We start from the raw sequence: 10,893 nt of genomic DNA on the forward strand, positions 1-10,893 counted from the left end.
CCCTTTTACCAGTTGTAGGCCTTAACATAGGTCACTGTAGATTCTTCCCTTACTGCGTTGGCTGAGATCTTAATTGCTTAAGATCTCGCATTTTCCTTACCTCTGAGCACTGGGATCTTAGGCGGAGATTACTGCTCTGAGATTGATGGGAAAAAAAATTGTGTAGGAATAGCTCATAGTTATCTGATTTGAGTAATGAAACTTAAATGGAGAAAATGAAATTTGTCACACATGTAAAATTAACTTTTCTGGATGATGCCACTTTAGGTCAGATGTTATTGACATGTTAATCAATTTGTTTAAATATTTACTTGATATTAGGATCACAAATAAGGTTTATGAAATCTTAATGGGAATTTTATGCATTTTGTACTCGTTTTTTTAATATTTCCTATTCTCATTCTCAATTTTCTTTATTTATCTTGTAAAATAAAGTATTTAGAGTTTAACTGTTTGTTAAATGTATGAGTAAGGTTATAAAGAGCGGTGGGCTTTCCGGCTTAAAATCTTCAGTAGACTAAGATCCCTGCAATATCTTTACTCAAGAATTTTTCATTTTCTTTATAAATCTTAAGTTTGTCAAAGTACTATAATTATGGGACACGATATACAGTATAACACGGTTTGCCCGAATTCGTCGGAACCCGCCTCGGTAGTTCAAGGGATTCGTAGTTCAAGGGATACGTGAACAGTGTTATGGCTGTGTCAGAGAATCAAGGAAGCAACAAAGATTGCCACTCTAAGGGCAAAACAGTAGATCGTGTGATGCACATTCCCTCCTCTCACCCACTCCACACAAGCAGCAAGATAATGTTTTGGCACACGTGTCGAGCAGCATGCTAAAAATTGCACAGCTATCTGCTTCTGTGGAAGGTGGTATTTCACCTGCTTTGACTTTTTCCATTTTTAATATTATTATTATTATTTTGTCTCATGTGCAAATCAAAGGACATTGTTGACTTAAGACCTCTATGGGCGGCGTAATTAGTTTGACGCATTGCTTAATTTTTGTACAAAGATAAAGAAGAAAAAATAAAAAATGGACCGCAGGCACAGTTCGACGGATACATGGTTTCAAGTCTTCTGTGTTCGACCTATCCGTGTTACATTGTAATTTGAGTATGTTTTATCCTGGATAAGATATTTGTTTGACTATGGAGGGCTTGACCCTGGCTTGAATCAGATTTTTAAAAATATAACTTGTAAGGAAAGTTAACATGGTTTGCACTTCATTCATTCAGTAGAAGTATGGATGCAGTTTATTTCTAGTTGTGGTTTAAAACACACACCCTGCTTTAATATCATAGCCCTGAAAGCAGAACATAGTTTAAATATATATCGTTTTCATAAAGTCCCCTGCTTTTTTTCAAATTGATTCTGCAACGAATGGGTCCTAGTAGAAGTAGTAGAAATCCTTTTACTTTACTTTTAGTGGGGTTTTTTTGTTTTGTTGTTTTGAAAAATCGAGAAATTTCAACAGAGAAGACAACTTTTGCTCTTGTTATTTCAGAATCTAAGTTTGGTCACGACGAGCACCCACAGTTCGAGATGGACATCTGAAACCCACAATGGTTCTGGGTCCTGTTGTCTTTCCATCTATCGCTGTGTTAGTCCTCATGATGCAAGCCAATCAAAAAGCACAGGAGCTGTCCAATGCTTTGCTGTTGTGTTGTGCTGTTAAAGGCCGGTGTATTAATGAATGTATTTGTCCAGATGTGAACTCTGTGCTCCCACCCTGTCGTGGTGGTGTGCATGACGCATGAGGAGCTAAGGTAGAGCGGGGTAACCATTGAAGAGGAGGGTTCCTGTGCGATGGACACAGGAAGTGATAGTACTATTTCTACTACTTCTTTTACTACTACTAATTTGAGTGAAAAAAAAAGTCCAGTTATGTGTGACTCATGCATATGTTGCTGAGTATATGTGTATGTTGTGTGTGTTGGCATGGGTCGACTGCTTAAAAAAAAAAAGATATTTGTTTTGTCTTTATTTTTTATTTTTAATGGTCCTGAATTCATGTAGATTAATGGTTAAGACTCACGGAAGAAAAGAAAAAAGGATGATTTCTTGTCTTTTTCTTCTAGTTTTTCTTTTGAAATCAGAATACCATCGTTTAAATTGTTTTTCTTGAACTTTGTCAAATGAAACAAGTTTTCCCTTGTTTGAAACGATACACTAATGTACATTTAAATTTGAATGGTCATTTCTCCTTTAATTTACAAGTTGTTGGTGTCTGTGGTACTTTTTAAGATAAGGCATGTCAGAAAGCTTTAATTTTTCATGCTTTCTAGACATTTTTTTGCTTTGAGGTGAGGGCATTGTATAGTGAATATTAAGTTTAAGTCTTTTCGATGATAAAATTAAAAACAAGATTTACTATTGTACAAATTACAGCAGAATTTTTAAAAAAATTATATAAATTCATTGATAATTCCTTTGATTTTGGTTGTGTGGAGATTAAAAGGTTCTGCTCAAGGTGCATGAATTTGTTTGCTTCAGTTGTTTCTGTGCTCACTCCACCAACGCTCTTGTCCCAATGTCCATAATGCTTCCTACTAATGTAGATTTGTGCTGAATTTTCTTTATTTGAAACTAGTGCCTTCAGAATGATATTTGCCACAGTTTTAAAATTGAAACGTATGACATATGTTACGAGATTGATTATTCCTCTTTACTGAATGATTAAGAAGAATTTTCTGTTTCTGTGTACATATCCTGTTATTGTATTTATTCACTGAAATGCCATTCCTGTAATAGAATAGGGTAGGTCTAGCATTAGAAATTTTCCCACACTCTTCCTGTAAGAAAGACCTATGCTGACATAAGTCAGATGGACAGGTGATTTTGAACATTGCCTCTGACAGATGGACAGGTGATTTTGAACATTGCCTCTGAGAGTTAACTTTATTTCAGTAATTCAGTTCTGTGAGAATGAATGCCTCTTGCAAAAAAGAATAAAGAAAAAGAATAAGAATATGAAAGAGAATCTCAAGGTATAAGCTGAAAACGATCCTACTGTTTGTATGACGAGTATTTTTAAATTTTTTACTTAAGATATTTCCCTGATTATTTCTGATGCACTTTAAAATGTCTCAGCAGTTCAAAGTGATTGAGTCAGGAGTATTTTCAAACTGCCTATGTTAAGGCTCAGCAGTGCATTAAAAAATTGTGAAAGAATTATTCATAGTAGTATGTAAGTCAAGGTGAAGACCTGACTTTTTATCTTTCACTGTATTTTTCTTCCCTATATTTTCCTTCAGTAATTCTGTCTTTAGTATCTAAGGTAACAAGCAGCATTTTATGGCTGATTGCAGTTTCTTATGCAGAAATCAAGATGATGTACTTTTTTATCGTTACAATGGCACTAGTTCATTCATTATGTTTAAAGCCCAGAGTAATTATGCTGTAACTGTCCTTCACTGTTTCCAAGACCTGTTCAGTGGATAAATATTGATCAACTAAACAGCCAGAAGTCTACTGACCAGATGTTATTTTAGTCGTAAGGGAACTGTCAGTATTGAAATTCAGCTGTGACTGAAACAGAACTTTGGGGAGTTTTCGCTTTCAGTTATTTTTAAATGCCTAAAAAACAATAATTTACAATGCTTATATTGTATAGTACTATCTTACAGATGTGTTGGCTTTTCAACTAAGGAGGCATGCCACTTTCATGGCCTAGCAGCAGTATTTTTCCTTTAAATTAAATCTTCTGATATAAAAGTTCACTTCATGTTTTCTCAGTCCTTTCAGTCCCAAAGCCTGGTTTTTTTTTGCTTGTCACTTGGTGGTGCTTTTATTTTCTCTTTTTTTTTGGGGGGGGGGGGAGGGGGGGCTTTTTTCTCAGTACATATCTTGTCATTACTTAAGTTTTTTTTCCAGTGTCTCTCATGGCATACTTTTCATGACTTTTCATGAGATGATTTGTAGCTGTTGTAAGCGTCAGGAGTTAAAACAATTTGTTCAGGTTTACTCTTGAAAAAATTGTGAATTTCAGGACTGCATTTATAGTTTTGGTGAAAGTGTTACATAGAGTAACTATTTTAAGAGCTGGGAAAGTCCTGCAAACTAGAGGGCATTGATTTTACTGGAATGTACAAGACAATAATTTTTTTTTCGAACTGTGAATGTACATAAACACCTAGATCACTGGGTCTATATACATAACAATTGTTAAAGGAAACCTGTTTCTGTATCATTTTCTGTAATAAGTAGACATTTTCGGATTGCAAACTCTTTCCCATTTTAATTAGCTTTCTTATATATGTTTTTGCCAAATCTTTTACAATGTTCTGTTTTTCATTTATTAAGGGTAGAATGTTTTCTGTACCATCCTTTTGGCAACTGTATCATGTTACTCACCTCAGCTCAGAAAGTATGTCCTCTAAGCTTATCTAGCTAAAAGAAAATGCATATTACTGTTTTCATGTTGGCTGCCATATTATATTGTTCTTTGTGAAGACTTGAATATGTGTGTTGAGTTGTTTTCACAGGGTCACTGTGATGCTGCTGTGAGTGTTCATGCTTTAGACTGTTTACATAAATATCTGTTATCTTGATTTGTAATGTTTTTGAAATTGTTTATGACCATATTTCTGTTCTCATTTGTTTTCTTATAACCAAAGAAGTTTTGGGTTATAGATTTTTTGTTTTAGTTTTTGGATAATTAGACATCTGAGCTGTGAAAACAATCGTTTTGTTAATTGTATTCTTCTTTCCATGCATAAGTTCAACGTGGACACTGTTGAAAAGCAAGAAATCCATGGTATTTTTGAAGATTTTACTGTCAATTTTTCTGTCTTTTATAGTTAAAGTCTATCATATGTTGTTTGCTGTTTTTTGTGAATTTGCAGTAGTGTTATGTGTGTTCAGGGTGGAACGCGTCTTCAACTCCACTTAGGTAGGATGAATTTCTAGTTTTACAAGTTTCTACTGGTTTGGTTTTTGTAATTACTGAGTGGCTGTGAATCATTTGGAAATTTCTGTAATACTGATAGGATTGGAATGCTGAGCACTGCTCCCCTGTGGTTTGTTGTTACAAATTTTGACTTGTGTACCTTGCGTTTGATTACATCTATGTCAGTCTTGAATATACTGCTGGTTGAAGAAACGTGCGGTGAAGAGACAGCATGCACCTTTCATGTGCTCTTATTGGAAAACAGTGAAATGCTTTGAAGGTAACATTGGCTGGTTCTGTCATGGTTTTTGGCATTCGTAGGTAGTTCTTCACTCTATTAAAAATTGAATTTAGTTTTGAAGTCTCTAACTTTAAACCAGCCTTTAAGAGGTACTTAATGATGATATTGAACACATTCATTATATTGTGTTGTCCACTTTTGGAGCATATATGGGCAAGTGTGTATTTAGTTTTGTTTCTAATTTTCAGAACTGTTTTGTCTCATCTTACCTTATACTGGAAATACATCAACAAAATGGAAATACCACAGGAATGTTGGAGATGATAATTTTAATTTGATCAGTAGTGTACTGGATGATGTACCTAGTGTGTCCTTTGACATTTAATTTTCTGAAGTCATTTGGATAAAATTAGAAATTTCTGTGCAGTGTGGGGGGTACACTAACACTATAGTTACCAGGCATATTAGGACAACCATTTGAGGCAGCTTTGAGTGTTTTTCAACTTGTCCTTTTGGGTTTTAATTGGTTTGTTTTTTGGTCCAGACACTCCAGCTTTAGTGGTCAGGAAATGTTTAATGTATGTTTTAGTGTTTATAAGCTTTTCTAGTGTTCCTATCTGGAAAAAAAATTTCCTTGTCCTTTGTCAAAAGATGAAAGATTGTCCGAGTTGGTTTGGTTTTAGTTCTTGATACCCATTGTCTTTTTTGTCGTACTGAAGCTTTAATTCTCTGGTTTTATCTTTTTCTATCTGTTTAGTTTAATCCGTTCAGCATTATTATAGTGATGCAGGGGTATCATTTTTCAGGCATTGTTTCTTTGATTGATGTCCTTGAAACTTCCATCCTCTTGGTGTTGCTTCTATTATTTTTGAGTGGGCTTGGTTTTTGGGTGCCTCTGTCATCTGGGATAATGCACTACTTTAATAAATTGTCCCCTCTTTTTACACTCCCCATTTCAGAGGCAGCGGTGATTTGTATTGTTTGAAAAATAATAATACAAAAGTAGTATTTGTATAGCATCTGTTGCTGCTCAACAGCAAGTTTTATGGGCTTAACAATCTTTACTGAGGTCTGATGTCTTACAGCGCCGTCTGAGATTCATCAAATGTCTACATTTGGCAGCATTTCATGGCTACTGTAGATGATTAAAAAGTTGTTGAAAACTAACCTCTATTTTGAGTTGGTTAGGACTTTTCTGTTTGTATTTACTCTCTTGTAACCATCAGTTATAATTCTGTTACTTTTGTGAGAAAGTTTGTAAAGGGAATTCTTTCGTCTGAAAACGTTTTGTGCTTTCAGGAGTACCACACAGAGGACTACTCACACTGAAATTGTGCCATCTTATGATTTTTGATTTATGTATTCAAACCTTTGAATTTGAATCAAAATTGTTTTGAAATGATGTGTTTTGAACTTCATTGTAATTTTTTTGGTAAACTATTCAGTCTTGTTTTTTAACTTGTTGTCGGCTTTTTGAGGGAAGAAAAGTCTTTTTAAGCCTGACAGATCGCCATGGAGCAGGTTCTGGGAAAAAAATGAATACATCTAGGGTAAGTGGGTGGTTGGCAGGTGCTCTGGTGTGGTTTGCTTCTTCTTTCCTTTCAAACATCTGTCGTCATTATCTCCCCTCCTTATTTTTTAAAGTTTGTTACTCTCTTGTAACATGGTATCTATAATCTTCGGCACGTTTATGACCCTATTGTGTTGCAAGTTCTGTAAAACACTTACTAAAACAAAACATCTAGAGTAAGTGGGGCTTAAAGAAAAGATGTAGCGAGTAGAAATAAAGAAAAGCGAAAATTGAGAAATAGAAATGGTAGCTATTCAAATATATCCTAAATGGTAGAATAAGGGTGCATTAGACCCATACTCTTTACTTTACTATCCTATTCTTGTTAAGAACATTGTTACAGTGTATTCTTTCCATTTATATTGTTTTCCTTGTAGTGCAGCCTGGTTCATGCCCTTGTTTTGTGTGCTACAAATAAGCTACTATTAAATGATTTTGTTGACAATTTTTGTTCTTGTATCTCCTTTTTGGAACCTTTTGTTAGATACACAGTGCTTGTAAATTTCTTTTTTGTTTTGTTCTGGAACTATTTTGAGATCCTAATTTTAATTATAAGTGTTCTTGAGTTTCTACTTTTAAAAAATGAAGTTAATCTTACAAATTTTGCATAATAAATCCCAATGTATAGGTGAGCATTGTTAACCAATATCTTCATGAAAGTTTCAAGGGAAAGTTTACTTGGTTGAGACTGAGTAGAGACTTGCAAGTCAGGTACTTGAGTAAGAACAGTTTGTCAATTCCGTTCTGTAGTAATCTCCCTGTATTGTGTTCCTGTCCAGTGATAGCCACAGGAGAGGAGTGCTTTGGTTTCACCAAGAGCTTCTTTGTAATTATTTTATATTTACAACAGGCATGTGGTTTTCATGGTCCCCTAAGTTTGTGTTTTAATGTGTATTGATAAGCTCTTAAATTCAGCACTCAGTATTAATGGTTCACTTCTTGCCTCACCTGTCTCTGCATACAAAGTTGGGAGTGGTCTTTGACAGTGACAACCTGTTTGACAAAATGATTCTATACACATATGCATCTCTCTATTTTTGTTTTTACTGGGCCTTTATCTTTGAACTGTTAAAAATGATTATGGTTTTGTTTATTCTTTTACTCAACAAATTTGAACAGTCCGGCAATTGTTGTCTTGATTCTGTACTTCTGTTTCAAAGATGTTACTTCATGTACAGTGTGTAAGAGCTCCTTCAGTATTGTGTCTTCTTTATAAATACGGCATGGTTACACGGATAACAGCTGTTACGTCATAGAGTGCATGTTGAATACAACACCTGTCTTGTGTTCTAGAAAGGCACAATGACGTTCCCTATGCAGCATAAAAACACTATGAGATAGAGAAGTATTGAAGGGTTTCAATCCCTCATAGAAACTTCCAGGCAGCATGCACTGAAATGTGTGCTCTGTGTATTAATCAGTGCTTCACATCTTCCGCTGATGATACCGTTTTGCAGATGACAAAATATTGTTCCCTGAAATCATTTTACCATGGTTTATATTTTATGTTAATGTGTTAAAGTTGAGATGATGTTCTTTCTTCCAAGAAGTCAGATCTGTTTTCGTTGCCAACTTTAAGCTGTTGCTGGAACGTCCACTTTTATATTTTTTGTTATCTTTTTTTTTTTGGAGTGAAAGTTAGATTATTTTTGCCCAATAACTTTATAAGAAAGCAATACCTCTGTTTTTGCCTATTTCATAATGTCAGTAATTCTGTCACTGTTAAGCCATTGTTTCATTTCTTTCTTCTTCTTTTGTTCTGTTTTGAGGTGTTTTTTTTCGAATTGCCATCGCATTATATTCTGCTTACTCTTGTTCAACTCGATTTACTTAAATGATTTTCCTTCTTTTTCGTATAGCTGTTTACCTCTCTGATTTGCAGTTGGGATGTGCAGATGGTCAAACGAATGTCTGCCTTTGATTAGGCCATTTGTCAGTTCCATTTAGAATTTAGGGTATATAATGTTTTATCTTCTGTTTGTCCACAAAGCTATGCTTTGAGAGCACATACATGTAAATGTTCTGCTGGATTTGACGTTATTTGCAAAGCAAAGCCTGGAAAAGTATCAAACCTTTTCATTGGCATTGTAATTCCATTGGCATTGTGTGTTCAGCAGTGCAATCAAAGACTATTTTTATTTTGTTCTGGTAGTCCAGCCGTTTGAAGTAGGTCGCTGAGGAGAGATAGAAGGGAGATCTTGTGTTGTTGTGAAAGAAATTGTTAGCATGCTTGTCCTTGTACTGAGTTGGCTTGAGCTGTGTGTTTCTGCAGCCAACTGTATTTGTGTATCTGTCTGAGTGTGGGCATAGGACTGTCTATATATACATTCAGTAACATTTTCATTTTTGCTTCCACTTTTCTTTCCCTTTTAAAGTAAATGCGAGCTGTTTATTTTTGAGAGGATGAGTCTTGGCTCTGTGGCCCCTGATTGATAGTGTTCTTATCAGTGGTGTCACATGGTTGGAGATTTTGTGTCTTGAGCAGTATGGAAGAACTCTGTTTACGGAGGAATGTTATGCATTATCCTCCTTTTATTAATAATAAAAAAAGAATTAATAAACTGTTGATTCCTATTTCGGTCTTGAAGTTTTGGTGGCTTTGTCATTGATGTATTTGTTGAAATTTGTGTGTGTTCGTGTGTTGGGAATTGTGTGTGTGTGTGTGTGTGTGTGTGTGTGTGTGTGTGTGTGTGTGTGTGTGTGTGTGTGTGTGTGTGTGGCTGGATGTGTGATTTAAGCTGGAGATAAAAAAATGCTTGCTTTTCGTGTCAGAGTCCCAGATTAAGTTCCTGGTGGTTGCTTGATGGATGCCACCTGTATGTTGTATTTCTGTTCTTTCTCCCTGTTGTTTTTGTCTCTTACCTTATTCTTAATTACCATTATTTTGTGGATGTGTTTCTCTTTACTCAAGTTATTTCTAGTTCGTGATTGTATGTTTGGTAGATTTTGGGATTGAGTTAGAATTATGCTGAAACCAAGAGAAAAGCCCACACGCTGTGCACATTCCGACAACAAGTGGGAATGAAGCTTTTAAATGGTCAAGATGTTGCAAACTCTGCTCAACCAGAATTGATCTCATTGGTCATAACAGTTGCCACAGAGCATTTTAATCCTTTTTTCTTCTACTTCTCTTTGAATGAAGAAAAACTCTCCTCTGCATGTATTGGTTAGCGTGAGAAGCTGACGGACAAATGATTAATTAGTGAATAATATTGTATTATAATATGGGTAGAGTGCTTTAAGTTAATGTCTCAGACAAACGTTCGGGAATGTCCTTGTGCGTCCTTTTTATCTTTGACCTCTGTTGTTGCTGTCTGTCAGACTGGTTGTTTTTTTTTTTTACCTGGGGCGGTTCTACTGACCGAAGTGTCTTTAGGCCATTCCCAAAGGGGGGGGGGGGGGGGGGCATTAACATCTCGAGTTCTTATACACAGTGGAATTGTAATTATAAATGGGCTGATTTTATCAATGTCAGGCTCATAACTGTGCCTAACCTGCAACAGGGAACTGCTGCTTTTTCTTTCCTAATTGTTACTATTTTCATTTCTCCTCTACTTCTTTATTATGTTTGTCACACTCTTGTGGCCCGCTATTTCCGGGGTGCCTTGATAGTCGAAGCAGACTTTGTGCTGTTGAAGCTAGAGAGGTTAGCAAAGTAAGTCTGATTCCCTGTAAGGACTTCTCTGTTGACATCCACGCCTTGGCGCTCACATGACCTTATGCAGGTGCGAGCGCCGTACAACCTGTACTAAAACAGGACTGGTTTTTCGCCTACATTTAATGTCCGTTATTGTGTCGATGTCCTTCTCTTTACCCTAACAGGTCAGTGGGTGGTTGGCGGGTGCTCTGGTGTGGTTTGCTCCTTCTTTCCTATCGAACATCTATCGTCGTGGTCTCTCCTTTTTTTGTTTGTTACTCTTTTGTAACCCCTGTAATCTTCTGCACTTACATGACCGTATTGTGTTGCATGTGCCGTGAAACTCCTACTAATTCAAAGCAAACATAGGTCAACATAACACGTGTCTATACCCAACACGGAAGAAACTGATCAGTCTAAAATAAAGCGGCGCATGATCTTTGAGCTCAGAATACGTCTGCCCGAAAAGAGAAAGACATTAGGCTCTACTCGGAAATTCGGTCTTGTGAACTGAACATAGGGCTGCCCCGGACCGTATCAGTTGCTGGTCG

The 10,893-nt window shown here is 36.0% G+C and overlaps 1 non-coding gene across 1 annotated transcript; it reads left to right on the plus strand.

The window, feature by feature from the left end:
- Positions 1–1,564: 1,564 nt before the first annotated feature.
- Positions 1,565–9,279, plus strand: LOC101847315. The gene is made up of 2 exons (XR_004858243.1): positions 1,565–2,838; positions 2,873–9,279. It is a non-coding gene; the product is annotated as an uncharacterized LOC101847315 (transcript).
- The last annotated feature ends 1,614 nt before the right edge of the window (positions 9,280–10,893 follow it).

Source organism: Aplysia californica, unplaced genomic scaffold, assembly GCF_000002075.1.
Source record: "Aplysia californica isolate F4 #8 unplaced genomic scaffold, AplCal3.0 scaffold00049, whole genome shotgun sequence".
NCBI classification, from domain to species: Eukaryota; Metazoa; Mollusca; class Gastropoda; order Aplysiida; family Aplysiidae; genus Aplysia; species Aplysia californica.